Genomic DNA, 26,268 nt, shown 5'->3' with positions numbered 1-26,268 from the left:
TAGAGAGATCATTTGGCCTTTGGTTTTTTGGGATTGGCTTATTTCACTTAGCATTATATTCTCCAACTCCATCCATTTACCTGCAAATGCCATAATTTATTCTTCTTTATGGCTGAATAATATTCCATTGTGTAAATACACCACAGTTTTTTTTTCCATTCATCTATTGAAGGGCATCTGGTTGGTTCCACAATCTAACTGTTGTGAATTGAGGTGCTATAAACATTGATGTGGCTGCATCACTGTAGTATGCTGATTTTAAGTCCTTTGAATATAGGCCAAGGAGTGAGACAGCTGGGTCAAATGGTGGTTTCATTCCAAGTTTTCTAAGGAATGTTCATACTGTTTTCCAGAGTGGTTGTACCAGTTTGCAACCCTGCATTATAGAATTTTTACCACTTAAATTCTAGCAGTGTTTACCATATTATAGTATCTTGCAAGTTATTTACTGATTCTGCTTGTTTTCCATTTGGGGGAGGTTGTGGAATAACGTGGGTAGGGGGTTGTAAATTTATGATTTCCAAGTTTTTTCAAACAATGCATTTGATTATCTATAGGAGTATATACATTGCTTACTTGGATCTATTTTGAATTCAGGGAAAAAAATCTGAAAAATTTCTAGAATTTTTTCTAGGAGGGTTTTAAAGTAGAAAGTGAGTGAGATATTCCACTTTCTTTCTTCCTGTACCTTACTTGAAAGTGATTATCTCTTTCTGTGTGTTTAACTGAAACCATAAGATCTTTTTAAATTTATTGGATATTTGGATACTGACTTGGCTATATGAAGCTGCATGCACAGAGAGTAAGGGTATGTGTTTATGGACCTCAGTGAGATATGGGATAGGCTTTAATCATATGCTTATTTTTAACTCTGATTCCATTTCTAAAGAAAATTGGAATGCTTGGAAAATTATTGATACTATTCTGCATTTTATTGTTTGTTTTAAACTATATGTTCCCATATGTTTAGATAAATGCCTTTTTTGGGTACTGTGGATTGAACTCAGGGGCACTCAACCACTGAACCATATCCCCAGCCCTATTTTGTATTTTATTTAGAGACAGAGTCTCACTGGGTTGCTTAGGACCTCACTATTGCAGAGACTGACTTGGAACTCACTATCCTCCTGCCTCAGCCTCCCAAGCCACTGGGATTACAGGCACCTGGTGATAAATGCTTCTTTCTTTCCTAATATGTCTTTATCTTTTGAGTCTAATAATAGATTTTAGGGGTTTGGCAAACATAATGACATTTTATGCAAAATTTTGAGCTTAAGAGCATTTTTCTGATTTGAAGTTTTTTATCTTTCATCAAGGTTTCATAGGAGTTTTCAGAAGTGCTAACTTCTTAACACATTAAGTCCCAAGTTTTGAATTCTGAAAGCATAATAAATATTCCAACATTGTTTCAAAGTTCTGTAAGTGGTATATATGATGTTCAATTTGAGTTTTTATAGGCGTTTCACATCTGGGACAATGGAACAAAATGGGTTAAGGATATTCAAAGATTATCAGCTGACGTTGCCTGGGAAAATCAAGGTCTGCTTCTCAATCTGGGGCATTACTGCAAACCCCTGAAATCTGCCCTTGGACGCCAGACGAGAAGTTTCTGACTATGGAAATCCTAGGAAAGAAAGAAGCATTTGTCTAAACATATTGGGGGTACCTATAGATACATGATGGTGTGCTAGAAGATAAATGAAAATACAGGGTAAATATGGTAGCTTTCCTTGGAGTACCAAGTTTTCCAGAAATAAAGCTTAAAACATGAATTTGATATTAAAACAAACATAAATACACTATAGCATAAAATATAAAATTAACAAAAATAAAGCATGAAAAGGCAAAAAAAAAATTGCCATTTGTGATGAGTGACTGCTGTTGTTTGGAACTTGATGGTTCCCCAAAGCCCATGTATTAAATGCTTGATCCTCCACTTGGCACTATTAGGAAATATTGGAACCTTTAGGAGGCATGGCTTAGTAGGAGGAAGTTAGATCCCCATCAAGGGGATACTAAGATCCTCACCCTTTTCTCTTTTTCTTGGCTTGCCATGAGGGGAGCAACTTTACTGTCTACCACATGCTCCCTGCCATAATATACCATGCTACCACAGGGCCAAAGCAATAGGGCCAAGTAGCCATGGACTAAAACCTTGAAAACCATAAGCCACAATAAAATTTTCCTCCTTTTAAATTGAATATCTGAGGTATTTTGGTACAGTAATGAAAAACTAGACTTTTCACAATCTCTGATGACAAATCTCCTCAATTCCTACCCATTTGTACTTTTAATCTTTTCCTACATGGTACCTGAATATAAGTCTAATGAATCTGTTGGCTTAGTGACTGTGGACCACTGGGGATCAATCCTATGTTAGAAACAAATCAGCATTTCCCAGATAAAAATAACCATAATGGAAAACTGATTTCCATGGTGTACTCATTAATTCACTATTATGTTTTTGACATACTTGCAATATCCTGTGTGGTGGAAAAAAAAGGAGTACCTCTTCACCTCAATAGACATCTCTCCAAATAAAGTACCTCTTTACCTCAATAGACGTCTCTCCAAATAAGACATAACAAATGGCCAATAGGTACATGAAAAAAGGTGATCAATAACACTAATCATCAGGAAAATGCAAAGCAAACCACAGTGAAAAAAATCACCTCATACATGTGAAGATGGCTGTTATCAGAAAGACAAGTGATGATAAGTGTTTCCAAGGATGTGGAGAAAAAGGAACCCTAGTACCCTACTGGGTAGAAAGTAAATTGGTACAACCATTATGGAAAACAGTATTGAGGTTCCTCAGAAAATTAAAAATGGGACTACCATCCAGCAATCCCACAACTGGGTATATGTCAAAAGCAAATAGTATGATGAAAAGATATCTGCAGTCCCATGTTTATTACAACATTATTCAGAGCAGTGAAGATGATTACCCAAGCATCCACTTACAGAAAAGTAGATAAAAAAAATTGTGATTAACACATGCACACATACACACATACATACCCTCAACAGGGATATAATTTAATGATAAAAGTAGGAAATCCCGCCATTTTTTTTGCAACAGTGTGGATGACCTGGAGAACATTATACTAAGTGAAATAAGCCAGAGACAAAAAGATAAATACTGCATGATCTCATTTATATTTGGTGTCTTAAAATTAAGTCAAACTGATAGAAAAAGTAGAATGGTAGTTGCCAGGGCCTGGGGGAGAGCGAGGGAAATGAGGAAATATTGATCAAAGGATACAAAGGTTCAGTTATATGTGAACAAATTTGGGAATCTAATATACATGGGTGGTGATGGATATGCTATTTTCACCATGATAATGATTATACAATATATACATATATGATATCATCTAATTCTATGCCTTGAATATTTAGTCTTTATTTTTCAATTAAATATTTTAAGAGGAAATTACCATTCTTTGTTTTTATGGAAATTCTTGATGTGTCTGTTCTCACATTAATATAATTTAGATGAAGGAAAATAGATTTGAAGAAGTCTGACCCCAGGGGATTATAAGGTATCTCTGAAAACACAAATAATGTTTTAGTATGTAATTTCCTTCATAAAATGTTTTATGGCAGACTTGTATTTCATAGGTCTGAGTCAAAGCTGAATTCAACACATTACTCTTTAACTTGTCCAAAATTCATATCTTTTGGCTGAGAACCAACACTGCTTTACAATTCTTAAATCATTTCCGTATGTTAATCACCAGCACTAGAAATTTGCTTTATTTGGAGGGGCCTTCTTTTAAAAACAAAATTTTTTTCATTTCCTGAGTTAATACATAGTTTGCAATGTAAAGAAAATATCCAAGCTTAGTCAGATGATAAGATAGTCTCACTAACCTAGTAGCTTATTCATACATGTTAGCCTTAAAGTACACAAGATTCAAATTCTTTAATGTCTTAGTAAAATGAAAAATTATTTAATCAAGGACCTTAATGGTTGGTCATAAGTTCTTGAAATTGCAGATTTCAAGTCCATAGATTCTGAAGATCTATAGTAATAAAAAATACTGTGTTATATACCTTTATTATAATGCTTATATTGTTTTTATAAAATACATGTGATGGAATAGAACAGTGAAGATGTGAATAAATGACAGCATCATAAATATCACTGAGACTACTGTTAGTGTTGTTTATGAGTGATATGCTCTCTATTAAATATCTGCTCTATTTAAATTGGGTTCCCAGAAAAATCTTAATGACTTTGTCATCACTCTTACAGTGTTTTATACATTGTCATTGATTGTCAACATTTTTTTTCCTGCAACAGGATTCTGCACGCTGCATTATAAATCCCAAACTCAGACCTCATTACAATTCTAGGTACTACGTTAAGAGTGGCAGAGCAAGTGTGTGTTTTCCTGTTCTCCCTCCCTTTCTCTTTCTCTCTTCTTTCTGTCTCTTCTCTGCCTCTCTTTATCTCTCTCTATCTCCCATACAACCACAGTTTATCATTTTAATATCTGTAACCAAAATCATTCATGACCCCCAGAACTCTCCAAGTGGCAAGTGACTTATACTAGGTTTGACACCTCTTAATTTAGTATTAGGAAAATGCTACTATTGTTTGTTAGACTTTTTCATAATTTAATTTGACTTGGTAACATGGTAAATAACGACTCATGATAAACTAGCAAATACTGAAATGGGTTAAAATGGTTGTGATTCTTTATACAAGTCAAGACATCAAGCTTATAATTACCATTTTCCTCATTTCTTCAAAGAAATACATTGGAACCTCTTCTTGACAACCTTTTATTTGTTTAGTTATGACTCTAGGCATTGAACTAGATGCTATGCCATCAATCCTACCATGACTAGGATTAGTAATTGTTTCTCATCTTCTTTTATTTAAAATTTAAAATATGAATCTTTAAAAATAAGCAGTTATTTTTAAAACATTTGAAATGCAGCCAAGTTTTGATAACAATAAATGCATTTTTATTGCATCTGTTATAAAAAGACACATTATTTCCTTGTGACCACCAGTGGTAAAAAGAAATGCAAATCAAAGCTGATCATATTTTCTTCTAATCTTAGGTTTCTTGAATACCTTAAAAGAGTTATGTGGAGGTATAAGAGATCCCACATATTTTAAAAGCTGAAGGTTATCGTCAGTTGTTTTAAGAAGACACCAATGCAAGAATTATTTTCAAACTCTAGGGAGTTTCTGGAATAGTGGAGTAAAGACTTTAGAAAATTTATTTATAAATACAATGTGAAACTAGCAAAAATGTCAAAACCTACCTCTTTTATAATTATAAAAATTAACCAAAGGATTCCAACAATCCAAGAAGCATTTATTCAATGAGGTAGCTGATTTTTGGTAAGAACAGTGAGCTTTGTTGTGTGTTAATCCAATTCTATTACATTAATCCTACATCCCTTTCCTCATTTCCACCTTAGCTTCAAAAGTCATCAAACTGACCACTATGGTAGCTATGAAAATATGCAGATACTGGAGGGGGAAATCTCCCCAAATGTCCTTATCCCATATAATTGTCACTATCTGAACTATCTGGAAGCTCTCTGGAAAGGTTCTATTCACAAGACTTGTCTATTTGATCTTACTCATCCTCACTCAGTGGAAAGCCTCAGGACATTTGTTGAAACCCATCAGGGATAATTGTTTAACCCTGTGTCCTGAGGTGTCTGATTTTGAGATCCTGTGCAAGCAGGAAGTGAAGGACAAGGCAGAATTATAACCTTCCAGAGCCTTTATAGAGCCCTGCCAACACCAGGGCCCCTTGGCAAAGGGTGAAAGGTCTTGATTCAAAAATTTTTCAGAAACCTGTCCAATCATTAGCTGATAACTAAGTTTAGGGAAGAGAGTTTTCAGCAGCCATACATGACATGGAATATGAATTTTAGAGAGTTAGTTCAGGAGAGTCACTAAACAGCACCAACAAAAAAACTTGGGGTGAGGAAGTCTGATTTTCAAACTTGCTACATTATATTATATAAAATGTGTATTTTCAACAGAAAATCAACATACAACTGAATAGAAAAAATATGAAAGTATGGCACATACTTAGGGTAGTAATAGTAGAAGCTGTCTCTGAGGAAGCTGACATTGTAATTAGTAGACAAAACTTTAACTCAGATATTATAAACTCAAAGAACTAAAGGAGACCATGTCCAAAGAATTCAGGGAAAGTATAATAATGATGTCTCACCAAATATCAAGAGACAAAAATTATAAAGAACCAAATAGAAAATCTGGAGTTGACAGTTACAATTACTGAAATGAAAAAAAAATACTAAAATTTGGCAGTAGATTTGAGCTTCCAGAAGTAAAAATCAAGAAATTTGAAGATATGTTAGCTGAGATGATTGTATTTATTGAAAAAATAAATGAAAAATGAGCAAAACTTAAGAAACTTGTGGAATAACATCAAGAGTACCAAAATCCGCTTATCAGTGAGATCATTGTCTTTTGGTTTTTTTGAGATTGGCTTATATCACTTAGCATGATATTCTCCAATTTCATCCATTTGCCTGCAAATGCCATAATTTTATTATTCTTTATGGCCGAGTAATATTCCATTGTATATATATATACCACAGTTTCTTTATCCATTCATCAATTGAAGGGCATCTAGGTTGGTTCCACACTCTGGCTATTGTGAATTGAGCAGCTATGAACACTGATGTGGCTGCATCTCTGTAGTATGCTGATTTTAAGTCCTTTGGGTATGAGGGGGGTTGGGAGGAGGGCAAGAATGTAGGAAGGAGGGATTATATAGAGGGAAAAGAGGGGTGGGAGGGGTGGGTGGAAGTTAAAAATAACAGAATGAATTAAAAACTATTACCCTATGTAAATGTATGATTACACAAATGGTATGCCTCTACTTCATGTACAGAGAAACAAGATGTATCCCATTTGTTTAAAATAAAAATAAATTGAAAAAAAAAAGAGTACCAACATACAAATAGTATCCCAGATTTGGGGACAAGGACAGAAAGACTATTTGAAGGAATACCAGCTAAAAACTCCTCAAATTTGTTGAATAAATCTCCAACATCCAAGCTTAGTGAACTCAAAATAGGACAGACTCAAAAGGATCTACATCTGGACACATGATAGTCAAATTGTTGAAAGACAGAGTTTGAAAACAGCAAGAGAGAAGAGACTCAACATGAATGACTTTCAATCAGAAACTATGGGGACCAGAAGAAGGGCAGTGGGTTGAAATATTTAAAGTGCTTGAAAGGAATGAACTTTCAACCAAGAATTTTATATCTAGCAAAACTATCTTGTGTAAATGAAAGAATTAGGATATTCCCAGTTATATAAAAATAGAATTGGTTGCTATTCACCTCTTATATAAGAAATACTAAAGGGAATCAGTCCTTCAGGTTGAAATGAAACTACACATGATCTCCAGCATATGATGGTTCAGCTTATGATTTTTTGATGTTATGATGGTACCAAAGTGATAAAAATTTAGTGGAAACCATACTTCGAATTTTGAACATGAGTCTTTTCCCAACTAGTGATATGCAGTATGATGTCCTCGCATGATGCTGAGCACTGGCAATGAGCCACAGTTCCCTGTCAACCACATAATCATGAGGGTAAACAACTGAGTCTCTGTCTACAGTGCACCATGTTGCTAAGCTATGATGTTTGGTAGTTTAGGTGTCTTCAATGCATTTCAAGTTATATTTTTAATTTATTATGAATTTATTGGGATATAACCCCATCATAAGTTGGGGATCTGTAGATATTAAATGCACATGAAGAAATAAAGAGCACTGGTAAAGATAACTATGTATATAAACATAAAAGACAATATAAAGTTATTTTTGTTTCCTGATTTAAAAATCAGCCTCATAAAGCACTAATTATAAAACTGTTGATAGTTTTATCACTTATAAATATGTAATTTGACAACAATAGCAGAGAGGAGAGGTAACAGCTGTCTTGGAAGAGTTTTTGTATACTACTAACATTGGTTGGTATTAATCTGAAATAGATTTTTAAAAACATTTTTTAGTTGTAGATGGATACAATATCTTTATTTATGCCTATTTATTTTTATGTGGTACTGAGGATTGAACCCAGTTCCTCACACATGTGAGGCAAACTCTCGACCACTGAGCTACAGCCCCAGCCCTGAAGTAGATTTTTTTAAAAGTTAAGATGTTAACTTTAAGTCACAGGACTGGGGCTGGGGCTCAGCGGTGGAGCACTTGCCTAGCATGTGTGAAGCACTGGGTTCAATTCTTAGCACCACATATAAATAAATAAAATGAGGATCCACTGACAACTAAAAAAATATTGTTTTAAAAAAGATAATGACTCAAAGTAAATAAATAATTGATAGCTTTAGAAATCTCAGTGCTTTGGCATGTACTCAGAATCTCAGGTTAGATTATGAGAGTGAGGTTATAGGTTATTTCCAAAGCTAAGCTTTATTTAATAATTTTTAAATTTGTTGTAAACAGGTATGAGTATATTGCTGAAATAAAATATTCTACTCTCTAAAAATACTTTAAAACAATTCATAGTCATCAATTCTTAGAACATTCAAATGAATATGAGTTTATTCTTGTTCCAATTTTAAGATGATAAGACCACCAAAGAGTATATAAAGCTTTGCCTTCTTCTTAGTATGATTTTTAATATTATGGAAGTTGCAGTACTCAAGCATTGGTTTAGTAACATATACATTTTCTCTCCTAAAAGTGCTTAATGGGGGGCTGGGAATATAGCTCAATTGGTAGAGTGCTTGCCTCACAAGCACGAGGCCCTGGGTTCAATCCCCAGCACTGCACCAAAAAAAGTAAAATAAAATAAAATAAAGAAAGAAAGTGCTTAATGGCATATATTTGTTATCTGATATTGAAATTCACATTTAAGAATTTCATGATATCCCTAAAAATGCTTATGACTGTTAAAAAAATCTTTCTCTGAGCTTCCTCTTTTTTCAGAAGAATTTCAAGAGACTTTCAGTTTTATGTGAAGTATCTGTCACAAATTTTGTACATCTAAGGCCCAGAAAGTTGTTTTAGATCAGGTGGAACCTTTAAAGAAACACTGGAAATGTATTTTTCTGAAATAAGTATGTCACATCCATACGACATTATCAAGGTGTTTTTTCCAGTGCTTAGGCTGTAATTAGGGCCTCAGAAGTGCTGGGAAAATGCTTTACCATTCAGCTACACCCCCAGTCCCAATGATAAGTATTTTTAACACAGATATCTGAATTTTAGAAGTGAGTTATCTGTCGATGAACAGGTAAATGTATCTGTGGAATAGTTAATTTGAACAAATATTTCAAAGAATTTATTATGTCCTAGGCAGTATGAGAGATTCAAAGATAGTTAAGATGTGGTTACTGCCCTTGTTAAGACTTATTATTAAAGACAAGTAATGGCCAGGTACAGTGGCACATGCATGAAATTCTGGCAACTCAAGCTGACGCAGGAGGATCTCAAGTTTGAGACCAGCCTCAGCAACTCAGTGAGACGCTGTCTCAAGGTTAAAAAAAAAAAAAGGCTGGGAATGTAGTTCAGTGGTAGCATATTTACCTATGTGTGAGTCCCTGGGTTCAATCCGTAATACTACCAAAAAATTGAGATAACTGTGAGGGTTATAATATGATGAAAAGGAATTGTTTTATATTAATGCTTATTTTAAAAGTTAAGAATTATAATGGAGTTTTAGTATAACCTAACCTTTTTGGACTTATAACATAACTCCCTTAATGAACTACAAAATAGACTAACAAAGATCTGTGTCATAAATTCTCTTATAATTTTACATTATAACATTGTAGAATTATTCCTATGAGGAGTAAATCAGCTTTCCTTTGATTTGCTTTCTGTTTTGTTTATCTGAGGAAGAACTGTGACAAGACAAAATGAATCAAAGCTCTGAACAGTTTCGAGTATATCTTAAACTCTGTGCAGGTAGCACCAAACAAGGACCCCAATGCTTCTAGTGCTGAATGTCAGGACCAGGGATGTCCACCAGACAAAGCACAATTTCTTGTGAGTAGGCAACTATTGAACTGGTGCTCTCAGAAGGGACTACCATCTTCTTTCCTCACCCCCTTGGGATCTTGGTCTCCATATTTAGCATTTGTTTACCAAGTTTGGGGAGAGAGTAGCTTAGCAATTTCGTAGTAATATTTCAGCTTAGAGGCAGGCTGTATGTGGTTGAAAGAGGGAGAAAGGAACCAGTGTTAGTAAATAGATTAAATGCTGGTCTTACCTCCATAAAATCAGAGCAACATCCTCAAGATATGAAGCTCGTTAGTTATGATAGCATCATTTCTTTCTACAATGTGCTTGTAAAAATATTTCTTTACCTTTACAATAAACCTGTACTATTTTAAGCAAATTCAGTTTAAAATTAAATTATAAAGTTATTTAATTTTTAAATTGTGAAATGTTAATTAAATGAAATAACTTCAAACATGATTGACCTATTCTGTGAAGAATAATGTGATATGTAAGACTTCCCTGTCCTTAAGAGGTTTATACTCTAGTAAGAGAGCTACGTTATGCACTCAGATAATTCTAATACAAATAAGTGCCTTGTAGAGGTACAAAACCTGGTGAAGTTAGGGGGTGATGACTGTATGGGAAATTTTAGCTAAGATGATTGATGAGTCATCTCATTCAGACACATTAACATAAAAAGAAGATTGATAAATCACTCACATTTCCACAAAAATTCTGCCTTCATAAGAATAAGCCCACATCTTTTCAGCATTAATGTTTGGGAATACGCAATTGTTGATCTGAGAATGAGTTTTGCTAATAAGTTAATATTTTGAACATCATTTCATGGGCAGCGAATGGTAAAGAATCTTTCTAGGTCTGGAGTTGTAAGAGTAGGTCAAAAGGAATGACCAGGATAATAGGTCAAATTAATTCAAGAAAATCTGTGTTCATAACCAAGTCTATCATTTTGACTGGTAGGGCTAATACAGTGGTCCCTTGCCCTTGATTAGTACACAGTCTTAACAGTAAACTCAGAATGCTGAATCAGTTTAAGAACCTATCTCTAAATCCCATCCCATGCTTCCTGAACCTTATAAACTTGGTGAAAAACATGGAGGGAATACTTAAAAACTTTTTGGCAGGAACACTATATGCCTGGAATGGACTTATATTTTGAAGAGTTAATATAAGCCTGTGATGTAAAATATGGTCTGTTCAAAAAGCACAAGAGGACAATGAGATATAAATCCCAGCTACCTAGTTTCCTTCCCCAGGGGCAACCAATGCTGCCACCAGTTTCTTGCATATCTTTACAGTGTCTGGGCATATACTAGCTTTGAAGTACACATACATACCTTTTGGTTTTACACAAAAGGTAGCATCCTATACATACATTTCTTTTTTAAAATTTGTTCTAATTAGTTATACATGACAGTAGAGTGTATTTTGACACATCATACATAAATGGAGTATAACTTCTCATTCTTCTGGTTGTACATGATGTAGAGTTATACGGGTCGTGTAATCATATATGCACAGAGGGTAATATTTGATTCATTCTTCTATCATTCCTACCCCCATACCCCCTCACCTCCCTTCACTCCCCTCTACCTAATCTAAAATACCTCTATTTTTCCCCTGGCCTCCCCTTTTCTATACATACATTTCTACATCTTTTTTTGTAGTAAACAGTCAACCCTGGAATTACTTTTATAATGTTTTATATGTATATTTTGAGTACTTGTTCACAGCAAAAGTGAGAGGAAGGTACAGAAATATAACACATTCCTTGTCCCCATAGATGCATGGTCTCCCCCACTATCAGTGTCTCTCACCACATTGGTTTGTATGTTCAACTGATGACCCTGCATTGACACATCATTACCACCCAAAACTATTAGTCAGCATTGGGGCTCTTGGCATTGTACATTGTATAGGATTGAACAGATATATGATGTTATGTATTCATCATGTAGTATCAGAGTAGTTTCACTGTATTAAAAATCCATTGTGATTCCTATTCATTCTTCCATTCTCCCAAATCTCTAGCAACCACAGTTTTTTTAAATAAATTATTTTTTTCATGATATTGAGGATTGAACCCAGGGATTTAAGAATGATTGGCAAGTGCTCTGCCACTGAGCTACCTCCCCAACCCTCCAGTGATCTTTTTACTTTTTCTATCATTTTACTTTTTCAAGAATGTCATATAGTTGGAACCATACAGTATTTAACCTTTTCAGATTGACTTCTTTCAGTTAGTAATTTGTATTTAAGATTCCTCTATGTTTTTCCTTGGCTTGATAGCACATTTCTTTTTAGTGCTGAATACTACTCCATTTATTTGGATAGACCAGAGATTGTTTATCCATTTACCTACTGAAGGACATCTTGGCTCTTTCCAGTTTTGGCAGTTTTGAGTAAAGCTTCCATAAACATCCATGTGCAGGTTTTTGTTCAGATATAAGTTTTTAAGTCATTTGTGTAAATATCAAGGAGGTGTAATTTCTGGATCATACAGTAAGCATGTTTAGTTTTATAAGAAACCACAAACTGTCTGAAATGACTACCATTTCCGTTTCTGTCAACAATAAGAGTTTCTGTTGCTCCATATCTGTAGAGATACTTCAATATCAGTACACCTGCAAATATCTAGTTCTTCTATTTTTTCTTTTAACTTTTTATTTTGAAATAATTGCAGGCTCACAAGAAGTTGTAAAAATAGTACAGAGAGATCTTATATACCTGTCTCCCAGTTTCCCCTACTTGTGATATCTTATAGTATATTATCAATACCAATCAATTGATTACCAGAGTATAATAAACTACTGGATTACAGTATTTCTTTCTTTTTAGTGCCTACAAGATATTTCATTGCCTAGGTGTACCACAGTTTTTTTTTTAACCTGTCCTTTATTAAAGGGCATTTATATTGTAGCATTGCTGGTAGAGAAGGGCAAGAAACAATGCAAATCTGTGCTGAGGGGCCACTGCTAGCATATACATTGCCTTTGTGTGAATCAGAAAAAAGATAACTCTCTTTGGGTGAATGTAGCCCCATAGGCACATGACTTAGAAAGCAGAATACAACCTGGATAACTATTTAGCACCTCTATGTGTATATCTGTTTGGGCCTCTGTGGGAATCCATATGCAGGATAGTGGAGTGTACTTTGAATTCTGTAGCATGACACCATTGTTCCATTTTGAAACATTGAATCTGTCCCTTTCTGACTGACACATCCCTTCCCCACTCGTAGTCCTGAAGACCCCTCCTCAGTAATTCATGCATTGTATATTTTCTATTTGTATTTGTATATTACTTTGGAATGTCAGCTGCTTTGATAGCAGAGACCTCAGGCCTTCATCTTTGTATTTGTCTTTCTTTTCTTCCCTGCTCCACTGTTATCTAAAATTTTGTTTTGTATAAAAGGTGCAGAGTGAATTTTTGCTAAAATTGTTTTCTTAAGGCAAAGAAGTTAAGAGCAATGAATTTAGAAATCTGCCTCTCAGTACTTTAAGAAGGTGTCTTGAAAATTTCAAACTCAAATTATTTTGAATTAAAATGCCCACACATATCACACTTGTAGGAGAGAAAAAGGGTGTGTTATGAAGTTAACTAGCTAACGATGGGGTACTACAATTTCAAAAATATTAAGCATTATAGTATTGAGAAGAAGAAAATAGAGTAGCCGAACTCCTTGTGACATTGTAAGCAGGTTATTGGACTTGGTTCCACTGAATTTTTAAATATGGGAATAAGAATAATCCTTTAAAGGTGTTTTAAGGACTTAGAATGTGCAAAAGAAATGTACACCGTTTTGGATAAAAGAAAGCATTTTAAAACTCAATTCAGAATGAACCTAAAGTATTTTATATGTATTATATGCTTTTGTTCAGCAAATACAATTCTGAGGAGTTGCATAAACCTTGTACCCTAAAAATACCTAATTTCATCAGGTCTTAGCTTCTGTATGCCATTGATTTAGGAGGGAAATTGTCCTTTTTTAACACTGGCCTTTTTATTACTGTTAAGCACTAGAAATGTTTTATGAATTTTTAATTTTATTAAATATTTCATTAAAACTTAAATCATTGGAACCATATGTGGTACATATCAGAACTGCTATACACATCCAAAGAACAATGAAAATTTCCTGTTTTTTAATGCATCTTTTATTGTGTAGAATTTCTATTAGCAATGTAACTAAATAATATTGACAGGCTAACCATACAATCTGATCAGTATAAACCTTATACAACTGATAAGTTAAAGTTAGATAGTGGTAGTTATAAAAAGAGCTTGATCTGTAGATTAAACCTATGATGAGGCAGTGACTTGCTTGACATCCATATTGGGTAGTTATGTTTGCTTGTGTACAGAATTTAAGGAAGTACTGGGAAAGTTGAGCTGAATAAAACTGGAAGAAAATGTTCTTCAGTTCTAATATTCACAGTGAATTACCAAGTGAGAATCCTTTGCTAGCAGGCCACAAGCATTTCTTCATTATAAGGAATGACTGTTAATTGAAAAGAATTGGAAAAAACAATTTTATTACTTGATTATTTGCTGTAAATATTTTCTTAACAAAATCAACAAAAGTACTGTGGATTCACTATGAGACAGCATTGCTTTATAGAAGTTCTGTTATTCTAATGTTAACTACAACGTGTTTTTATGTGTATTCCAGGAAATAAAGCAAGTTGAGTTGATTCTGATAGCTTTTATTTTTCAGTGTTACTGCTAAAATCAGATTGTGTACAGCTCTGAATCATAGTTCTATAAATTCTTGGCTATACTAGGTAAATTACAGTATGTCTTCCAGTACAATTATAAGAATGTTATAAAATGTGGGTGCTTTTCTTGAGAGGTTTTATGATTAAAATTAATTGCCTTCTGAATTGAACTGGTTATGTTTTCATTCTGCTAGTATTGAAGGTTACTATCAGCTATCACTTGAGTGCCATCTATGTATTTAACAGTTTACTAGAGACTAAGAGAATTTTGAAGAGTAGTAGAACAGTGCCTCTTTGATTTGGCATGCTTTCTCACAGGGTTAAATAGAATGGACACTATTATCTTGTGCATTTGTGTGTTTACATATACATATATTTTATATTAATCTTGGACTATGGACTTCCAATATATGTAGAATAATTTCCTACTTACTCTTCCACTGGAACATATGGAAGTAAGCTAGTTTTCTTTTCATTTTAAGCAAGTAGCTATTTTTATGACTATGAGGTATATTTCAATTTTTAATATAAATTGTGGGGTTTTATATATATATACATATGTGTATGTATACTATATATATATACACACACACACAAATCTTAATTTCTCTCAAATGTGCACATGTGCAGACACACACACACACACACACACACACACAAGCACACACACACACACACACCCCTGACATAATCCCTGCTTCTGTGAGGGACCCTAATGCAAATGGTACAAATTAGAAATATCCTTACCTCCTTTTTTTCACTTTTCCCCTTATTCCATGAACTGGCTGTATATACCTTCTCTACTTTGCTCCATTTGCTTCTCTGGAGTGACCATACCATAAGTGGGTAACTGAAAGAGGGGAAGTGCTATATGTGGATGGGAGTTGGGTATTTGTGATAGATAATACATGGGAATGGAGAAGGCACAGTAATCTCTTTTTTGTTTTTGTACTAGGGATTGAACTCAGGAGCACTCAACCACTGAGTGACATCCCCAGCTCTATTTTGTATTTTATTTATAGACAGGGTCTCATTGAGTTGCTTTGTGCCTCACTGTTACTAAGGCTGGCTTTGAACTTGGGATCCTCCTACCTCAGCCTCCTGAGCTGCTGGAATTACAGGTGTGTGCCACCATGCCCAGCCATAGTAATCATTTTTAAGTTAATACTTATTTTTGATAAAGGATTCATTTTGAATTATGTTTCAAATCATAAGGAATTAGAATTTGGTTTTGAGGAAAAGGTCTAGACTCCAGTTAGTGCAGATCATAAACAGCTGGATGACTGGTTTTGTTTGAGGAACTGTAATGGATATTTGAGAATTCTTTTGAATCAGGAGAGGGAAGACTGGAGTGGTTTGAAATTAAAACATCAGCTCATTTTGACTTGATTTTCTCACTTATTGGGGAACACTATAAAAGTTTATATGGTTGAATCACAGCAAGAAATGGTCATATTTAAAGCAGACTCATTATTGAAGAGGCCATAGGAACAGTTTAGCCCAGAAAGGTCTCTGATCTTCATAAGGAGTAACTATAAAATTAGATTGGAAAGGAAAGAATAAGTACCAATAGTAGTACAGGAAAAACATGGTATGGTTTGGCATTTGACTGAATAATGTGAGCGGCGATCTAAAGGTTCCTGTTAGGCTAGCACTATTCATCAAAAGAGGACTGTGCATTACCAACTAGAGTTTGGAGAGCTTGGTCATCCACATACTGATGAAACTGCAGAATGAGGTCTGTGCTTTTGCCTCCAGGTAAATATTGGCGATCTCCAGTTTTCCGACAGTTCCTGAGAGTGTACAATCTGACTCCTGGAATTGTGGTAGAGCTTGTGGGGAGAAATCCAGAAAGATCAGTTTGCTGAGAACCTATTATGTGTCATGCACCCTATTGTTTTTCATACTTGCTTTTCTTCTTTTTCCCTACCAAATCAGTTCTTCTGTATATACCAGTGGGTGGGTGAATGGGCACTGTGCTGAGAGAAATCTCTCCACCCTGTCAAAGCCTTTGTCACCTAAAAAAGACCAGAAGCCACAGTTCTCCTTTGGCTCTTTGACGAGGAGCTTTCTAGCCTTTCCCCTTCCTTTTATTGCATTTTTACTTATACTAAAATGACATAATGTAGTACATTGACATAATGTAATTTTCCAGTCATGGGCCTTTTTTCTTGTTCTCCAGAACTCCCAAATTGGGTAAGTGACTCTCCTCATATTCTTCATTCATAGCTATTTTCTTATCATGTTTTGCTTTGTATTAAATTCTCTTCATGTGTTTCTCCCCTTAAGAGAGACTATAAAATTCCTAAAGAGATAGGGATGATATCTCTCATTTCTGATCTCCAGTATATGGCACATAGTAGAGAAGGTGCTTAATAATGGCGTCTTAAACTAAATTGACCCAATTAATTGCAATCTGGATTCTCATCTTGTTTATCTTAGGGGATAGCCTTGTGCATACTCTAGCCCATTCTGTCTGTTGAGAATGAAGGGGGCAAGGAAAAGCTTTTAGCCTTCTTTGTGGTCTCTCTTAATCTATTCAACTCTATGCTCTGACTGGCTTCGAGGTAACAGTCCTCCAATGGTATAGTGTTCACAAATCCACCCTGTATTGGACAGTGCCATTCAGGTTAGTAACTTGAAAAATGGAAGTACAAGACATAAATGAAGTCGGAGTTCTGAGCAGCAGTATACCTACTAATTTCTCCTGCAGAATGGAAACTGGGTATTTTAAAAAAAGGTCTCCAGATTATGGCCAGTGGATTTGTGAAACCAGAAGGACCTGGTGAAATGGGAGAAAAGAGATGATACTCAGAAAATTTTCATATATGCTCTAAATTTTTAAGGGTTATGTGCCCATACAGTCTTCATCACTCAGGGTGAGTCATAGCAAGAGACTGTATGAGGATATTGTTAAAGTTTTTAGCCATGCTGGTGTTGGCTTCTTTTAAAAATAGACCATTTCCAGATGGCAACTATATATTCTGGATTTTCCAAGATGACCCGGGATTCACATGTTCCATTGTGTCCATAAGTATCTCACATTCACAAGACTTTATGGCAGCTTTTGATTTGGGAAATATGGACACCAACTGTATATACTTCCTTCTTTCCAATTGAGAAGAAGAGTCCATCACAGTCTATGACTTTGCTTGGTAAACCCTGCCATTCGCACTGCTAGCAATTCCCACCCACTGTCAGCATTCTCTCATTTTGCTCCCATCTTGTTTCCTTAACTCTTCATGAGTTAACTAATCTCTTCTTTGGCATCTCTTTGCTTCTGAAGTCCAGTAAATTGTGTATCCTTACACTCTCACAAAGCTGCTTGAATCCTAGCATTAAGATATTGCCTTTTGAAAATCAGCACACTTCCTTTTTCCCAGGGTACCCTTGGGATTTGAAAACTGTTCCTGTGAGGTAGTCATCTTCAGAGGTCTACAGAAACAGATTCAGTAAGAAGCAGCACCACCACTATCACGTACTGAGTGTATACTATGTATGAGAACTTGGGTAAAATGTTTTTTTTTAACTCTCACTTAATCCTAACTACCCCTCTTACAGATAGGAAACAAACTTAGAGAGGTTGAATTGTTGAAGATAAAATATTAGTTGTGCACATACCAGACTTAGAATTATGGATGACATGACCACTGGAATACTTGGTCAGGTCATCCAAAATTCTGTCTAATTCTAACCCCATAATAGAAATTTTACCTTTATACTTCCCACCACCAGGAAATACATGTTTCTGCACTCTTGGTAGGTGAATTTTTGTACATCCTTATATACCACTGCTATTCAAAATTGACCATGTGTGAAAATCACCTGGAGGACTTTCTAAAACACATATTGCTGACCTCATAGCCAGAATTTCTGATTCCATAGACCTGGGGTGGGGCTGAGACTTTCAATTTCTAGTGAGTTCCCAGTGGTGCCAATGCTGCTGGTCCAGGGCAACACTTTTAGAATCATCGCTGCACAGTAATCATTTTTTCATTTTGCAAATCATTACTCAGTATTTAAGCCATTCTAGGCACTAAAGTCTAGTCAGGATCTTTGTTCTCATAAGGCTTATAGTCTTGGGGGCAGATAGATGACTGAACTAATTTATTTGGGACAAGTAATCAAGGTACTGATGGATTGAGAAAAATATACACTGAGGAACTGAGCTCATGAACCTGCCTTTGATGGTCACCACCCTTACCTTATAACTATTTATCAGTGATACCTAAAGATCTTGTCTTAATTGTCAGGTAGAAAATTTGCCCAGAAAGGGGTATCTGGGTGTGGGAATCCACACAAATCCCTAGTCATCCTAATGTTGGGTTTCCCCAAGAAAGATCCCCAAATTCTTGCAGTCTGTTGATGCTTTCTGTTAGCAGAGCCAACAGAAAACTGACCTTGCTTTTAGTTGCGTTGACTAAAGCTGGTTTAACAATTCCAGGCATTTAAAAAATAATAAATTAACACATATTTCCTTGTAATTACTTTTTTCCTTTGATTTGTCATACATACCCTGAGGCAATCCTTTAGGTTTTTCTTTTAATTTTAAAAATTTATTATTACTATTATTTTTGATTGTCAAATCATGATTGTGTACATTATGGGGTAGAACACAATGATTTGTTATATTTATACATTGCATCATGATTAAATAAAGCTAATTATCACCTCATTTACCTATCATTTTTGATGGTAAGACATTTGAAATTTACTCGCTTGGTTACTTGGAAATATATAATGTATTACATATTATTATTCTGCTGGGGATTGAACCCAGAGGTGCTGTACCACTGAAGTACATCTCCAGCCCCTTTTTATTTATTATTTGGAGACAGGGTCTCACTACTTTGCTCAGACCGGCCTTGAACTTGGGATCCTCCTGCCTTAAAGCCTCCTGAGTTGCTGGGATTATAGGTGTGTACCATCATGCCAAGCATAATACATTATTATTGACTAATCACCCTGATGTGCAGTAGATCTCAGAAACTATACCTTCTGTCCAAATTTTGTACCATTTTAAAAACAATTTTTTTAGTTGTTGATGGACCTTGATTTTATTCATTCATTTATGTGGTACTGAGAATCAAACCCAGTGCCTCACACATTTGAGGCAAGTGCTCTACCACTGAGCCACAACCCCAGCGCCAACTTTGTACCTTTTGATCAAGAAGTCTCTATTCTCTCCCTTCCCCCTCTTCTATCCTCTGCTAACCATCATTGTTCTATTGTTTACTTTTATGAGTTCAACCTTATTAAATTTCACGTATGAGTGAGATCATGCAGTATTTGTCTTTCTATGCCTGGCTTATTTCACTTAGGATAATGTCCTTCAGATTTATTCATGTTGTTGCAAATGACAGGATTTCCCCTTCCACCTTTTTAAGGCTAAAATAATATTGTTATATATATGTACCACATTTTCTTTACCACTTATCCATTGATGGGCACTTAGGGTGTCTCCATATTGTGGCTCTGGTTCTATAATGAAAATAAGAGTTCAGATATCCCTTCAACATACCAATTTCATTTCCTTTGGGTAAATATATGCAGAAGTGGGATAACAGGGTCGAATTGTAGTTGTTCTTGTTTTTTTCCCCTCCTGGTACTGGAGATGGAACCTAGGCTCTCCTTCATGCTTAGCAAGCACTTTGCCACTGAGCTATAAAATTCAGCTCTCTATGGTAGTTTTATTTTTAGTTTTTTGAGGCACCTCCATACTGTTTTCCATAATGGCTATACTAATTTATATTCCCATTAACAAGAGTTCCCATTTCTTTGCATCTTCTCCAACAATTATCTTTCCTCTTTTTGACAAAAGCCACTCTAACAAGTGTGAAGTAATATCTCACTGTCATTTTTGATGTACTTCCCTAATGATTAGTGATACTAATCATTTTTTCATGTATCTCTTGGCAATTTGTCTTTTGAGAAATGTCTGTTTAGGTCCTTTGCTCATTTTAAAATTGTTTTCTTGCTATTGAGTTGAGGTGCTTATATATTTCAGATATTAACCCCTTATCAGATGTATAGTTTGCAAATCTTTTCTCCCATTCTATGGGTTGTCTCCTCAATTTGTTAATTGTTTGCTGTACAGATGATTTTTGGTTTGACATCTTATTGTCTATTTTTACCTTTGTTGCCTGTGCTTTCAAGGGTCATATCCGATTTTTTTTTTTTTTGCCCATACCAATGTCATGGAGATTTTGCCCTGTGTTTTCTTCTCATAGTTTTATAGTTTTGGTTCTCATGTTTAATTTTGAATTTATTTTTTGTATATGTTATAAGAAAAAGGTCTAATTTCATTTTTTTCTGCATGTGGATATCCAGTTTTCTTAAAACCATTTATTAAAGAGACTATCCTTTACCTGTTCTGTGTTCTTTGCACCTTTGTCATAGTCAGTTGACCATAAATATGTGGGTTTATGTCTCTTCCTTTGGTTCATGTGTCAATCTTTATGCCAGTATCATACTGTATTGATCATCTTTGCTTTATAACATGTTTTGAATTCAGGGAACATGGTGTCTCTAACTTTGTTCTTTTTTATTTTTTGAAATTTTTTTAGATGGACATTTTATTTTATTTATTTATATGTGGTGCTGAGAATCAAACCCAGTGCCTCACACATGCTAGGCTCAAGGTTGCTCTTTGATATTCAGGTTTGTGTGCGTGTGTGTGTGTGTGTGCGCGCGTGTGCATGTGCGTACGTGCACGTGTAATGCCATACAAATTTAAGGATTTTTTTTCATTTCTGTGAAAAAATGACGTTGTTATTTTGGCAGAGATTGAATTGAATCTATAGATTGCTTTCAGTAGTATGAAGATCTGCATATGAATTCTTCCAATCCATGAGCATAAGATAGTTTTCATTTATTTGTGTTTTCTTCAACTTCTGGTATCAGCATTTAAAAATTTCAGTGGACATGTCTGTTACCTCCTCAGTTAAATCTACAATAATTATTTAATTTTTGTTGATATTGTCAGTGGGATTGTTTTCTTAATTTCCTCTTCAGATAATTAATTGTAAATCTATAGAAATACTACAGATTGCTTTTATATTGTGTAACTTTATGAATTCATTACTGATCGATTCTAATTTTTCAGTTTCTTCTCATAGGTTGTATGTGTCTAGGAATTTATTCATTTCTAGGCTATTCAGTTTGTAAGCATATAATTGTTGCAGTAGTTTCTTATGGTCCTTTGTTTTTTGGTGGCTTCAGTTTTAATGTCTCCACTTTCATTTCTGATCTTAATTATTTAAGCAGTCTCTCTTTTTTCCTAGTTAGTCTAGCTCAGGGTTTATGTTTTAATAAGCTTTTTTCTTTATTGTTTTTTGAGTGTCTATTTAATTTATTTCTGCTCTTATCTTTGCTATTTCTTTCCTTCTGCTAAGTTTTGGCTTGATTTGTTCTTTTTCTAGTTCCTTGAAGTGTAATGTTAGATTTTAATGTTTACTAGTGGTCTTTATTCTTTTAATATGGGTATTTATTGCTATTAATTTCCCTCTTAGGACTGCTTTTAATGTGTCCTGTTAAGTGTGGTATGTGGTGTTTCCATTTTTTTTTTGTCTCAATGTATTTTTAAATGTCTTTTAAAATTTTCTTTCTGTGACCCATTGGTTGTTTAAGAGCATTTTTTTAATTTCCACATATTTGTGTATTTTTCAAGATTTATCCTGTTATTGGTTTTCAATTTCATGCCATAATGATACAATTCAAAGAGACTTTCTGTTGAGTTGTCCTTATCTTTTGCTTTCAGATTCTTAGTCCTGTGGTTTGATGACTTACTCTTTCACTCTGTACCTTACCTGCCTTTAATTTTACTGTAGCTTTTGCTTAGAACCTCCCTGCATCGGGAACCATTTTCTTCCTGTTCTATTTTACATTGATTTCATTCAACATTTTCTTTGGTATTCTGATCCTTTGGAGGAAAAGAGTCCTTTACTAGTTAGTGAATGTTAGTGTCCCCTCAAATTTCAAATAATGAATCCTAGTCCCCAGTGTGATAATATTATGAGGTAGATCTTTGGAAGGTAATCAGATCATGAAGGCAGAGCCCTCATGAATAGGATTAGTACCCATATAAAAGGGGCCAAAGGACTGGAAATGTTGATGCATGCCTGTAATCCCAGCTGAGACAGGAGTTTTATAAGTTCAAGGCCAGCCGGGGCAACTTAGTGAGACCCTGTCTCAAAATTTGGGGATATAGCTCAGTGGAAGAGCACTTGTCTAGCTTGTGTGAGGTCCTAAGTGTGATCTCTAGTATCTTCTCTCTCTCTTTCTTGTGTAGGTTTGCGCACGCATGTGCATGTACTCCCTCTCTCTCCCTCTCTCTCCCTCTCTCTCCCTCTCTCTCCCTCTCTCTCCCTCTCTCTCCCTCTCTCTCCCTCTCTCTCCCTCTCTCTCCCTCTCTCTTCCTCTCTCTTCCTCTCTCCTCTCTCCCACTGCATATGCACACGCACATGCACACACCCAAACCCAAGGGAGCTCATTCACACCTTCTACCATGTGAGGATACGGTGAGAAGTTGCTGTCTCTAAGGAACAGGACCTTACCAGATACCAAATCTGCTGATGTCTTTATCTTGGACTTTCCAGTCTCCAGAACTATGAGAAATAAAATTCTGTTGTTCATAAAATACCCAGTTTATAGTATTCTATTGTAGCAGCCTGAACAGACTACAACACCATGTATTTCTCTAGGTATTTTCAGGTGTGCATTTTCTTTGGCTTAGGTACTTTTTTTGGATAAGAGTCCCTTAGTCACTTACTATAACTTTCAGAATCAAAGGATGTTTGTCAGATGGGGAATAATGGAAATCAATTTTTCTGGTTCGCAAAGATGTCTAGAGTTTCTTTGAGAAATGTTTTAAACAGTCACCCAGTACATGCTTAACAGGATATGATATCTCCTACCCATCTGCACCTAGAAGCCAGATTTAGCTACTTTATCCAGATTGGGAAGCACATTCCTTTGTAGATTCAGAATTTTCTTCTTGATAATTCGGTTCCTGGTGGTATTGAGTGGACCAGCATATTTTGTCAATCCATATAACTCATATGGATAACAAAAAAGGAAATGATGTGCAAGCTTATTCATATCTAGAAATTATACTTTTTCTGTAGCTTTGGAGTCAGATAGCCCTGGTTAGTAGTAAATATCATGTTTGTCCCATACTAGCAGTATCTTGGGCAAGTAAACCAGTCTTTTTAAAATTTAAATTTATTTTAAATCATAAAAATTGTAGATATAAGTAAACCAATCTTGCTGCTAAAATTGAATTCCATGTGAAAGCATCCAAAAGTATTTGACTCAGTGTAATCGCACTGGCTGTTAGCTCTCACTTTCCTCCTTGATGTCCTTAACTTCTGGAACAGTGAGCAAGGCAAAATCTCTCATGGTATATCCCGTCAGTACCAGAATTTTGCATTTCCTAGATGTGTAATCCTTTCAAGAACCACCTATTAAAATATTGTACTTTCTTTGATAAATTATAATATGAAGAATATTCCTACTTCTCCCGGGTATCCAAGAAAGGAAATTAACAGTTATTGAGAGGCTGCCTAGTAGAGATCTCATTGGCCAAAAATAGTGATAACATTAATAGTTACATTCTTATTGATAGTTATTCTAATTCTTGGCAGTTTCCAGGACCATTTTAATGGATAGTGTCTTTAGATTCCAATAGCGAGCCATTGAGCATATAGTTCTCATCTTGCTTGTCTGAGGATGAAGGTAATTGATTCCATCACAGCCATTCTAACTGAATGGTGGAGTTGTACCTTGGACCTGTGTCTTTTGACACCCCTCAACTCCCTACCCTACCCTTTTCCAACCCTTTTATCCTACCAGGACACATGGTTTGAATGCTGAGGTTGTTACATGATTATTTATCTAATTATTAGACTTTTATGAGCAAAGTATTTCTTAGGTTTCCCCTAATCTTATCACTGTATATCTCCCTAAGAGATAGCTCTAAAATGTGGAAGTTTTGAACTCTAGGAAAGGGCCAGAAACAACTCTTTATCCCTTTGATATAAATTCTGTGTTCCTATGAACACTACAATTCAAAAGCAGTTTTCTTGGGCTTACACTTAGAACAAAACTCTTTTTTTTTAGTGTAACACATTCTGGTTGGATCTTTTAGACTAAATTAGTTTTTATTCTTTCATTCAACAATCATATATTTAGCCCTTATTATGTGCCAGGGGCTGGAGATCCAAATTGGTAGTGAGAGGTGCTTTGAAGAAAAATAAAACACATTTACATTTTTGTCCAAGCTATAAGATTACTAAATTGTAATAGGTATCAGTGACCCCTGATAGACCCTTTTAAAATATTAGCTATTGGGAAGATGGCCTTAGAAAAGGAATATTGTCTTTGCTATCACTCTGCAGTTCCTACCTTCTTTTCCATTATTTGGGTTAAGCCCTTGGTTCCTTGTATGGTTGTGATAACCTTGATCAGGTGGGAGTGTAAAGGAATGGCCAAAGACAGATTTGCAAAGGAAGGCTGTTATGAATAAAACACCTTTGGAGTAACAGTCTCACAACTAATCCTTTTAGAATTGTGTTTATCTTTTATTCTTTTAAATGTAATGTCCTTTCTTATAATATGTTATACCAAGAACACTGAAAATAGATGTATTTTAAAATATCGACTTATGCTGTGTTTAACAAAACACGATATAAAAAGCAGCCTCCTCGGGTGTTTCTAGTTTTATGGTGTTAGTACCACAGAGTAAGTTCTTTTTGACATAAGCGTTTTATAAGTTTTGAAGAACAGGGAGTCTGCAAGTTGGAAAGAAGCCATTCTTACCATGAGGCAAATATGCTTGAACTTATTTTTTAAACTATAACTGCCATTTGACCTTAAATTAAGACAGTCTGTTTCCATTGTGGTATTTTACTGATTGAACAATGAGAACATTTAAAGCAGCTGTCACCAATTAAAATAATTCATAAATGTTGGTTGTAAATAAATATTCTTGAAGTTTTAACTCAATCTTTTTAGTGGCACTGTCTTTCTGGAAAGCAATTTGGTAAAATTCATCAAGAGCTTTAAAATTTTTTCATACACTTTGGTATGGTCGTTCTGTTTCTTAAAAATACATCCTTACAAAATAAATTGAGATCTGGATAAGCCATAATACACAGAGATGTTCCCAACCGTTTAACAAGAAGGAAATGATTATCTAAATTTTGGTACACCCATATGATGAAATATCATGGAGTCATTAAAATATTTTTATTGTAAACAAATGGGATACATGTTGTTTCTCTATTTGTACATGGAGTAAAGGCATACCATTTGTGTAATCATAAATTTACATAGGGTAATGTTGTTTGATTCATTCTGTTATTTTTCCCTTCCCCCACACCCCTCCCACCCCTCTTTTCCCTCTATATAGTCCTTCCTTCCTCCATTCTTGCCCCCCTCCCTAGCCCTAACCCTAAACCTAACACCCCTCCCACCCCCAATTATGTGTCATCATTTGCTTATCAGCGAGATCATTAGTCCTTTGGTTTTTTGAGAT

The 26,268-nt window shown here is 35.1% G+C and overlaps 1 protein-coding gene and 1 non-coding gene across 4 annotated transcripts in view; both read left to right on the top strand.

The window, feature by feature from the left end:
- The window catches only part of Ammecr1 (AMMECR nuclear protein 1), a 114,088-nt gene that overhangs the window by 15,883 nt on the left and 71,937 nt on the right, over positions 1-26,268 (top strand). The gene's annotated exons all lie outside the window — the stretch shown is intronic.
- Trnav-cac (transfer RNA valine (anticodon CAC)) lies at positions 8,749-8,822 on the top strand. The gene has a single exon. It is a non-coding gene; the product is annotated as a tRNA-Val (tRNA).

This window comes from Sciurus carolinensis, chromosome X (assembly GCF_902686445.1).
Source record: "Sciurus carolinensis chromosome X, mSciCar1.2, whole genome shotgun sequence".
Classification (NCBI taxonomy): Eukaryota; Metazoa; Chordata; class Mammalia; order Rodentia; family Sciuridae; genus Sciurus; species Sciurus carolinensis.
Note: the sequence above shows the minus strand (reverse complement) of the source record. Positions and strands in the feature narration are given on the sequence as shown.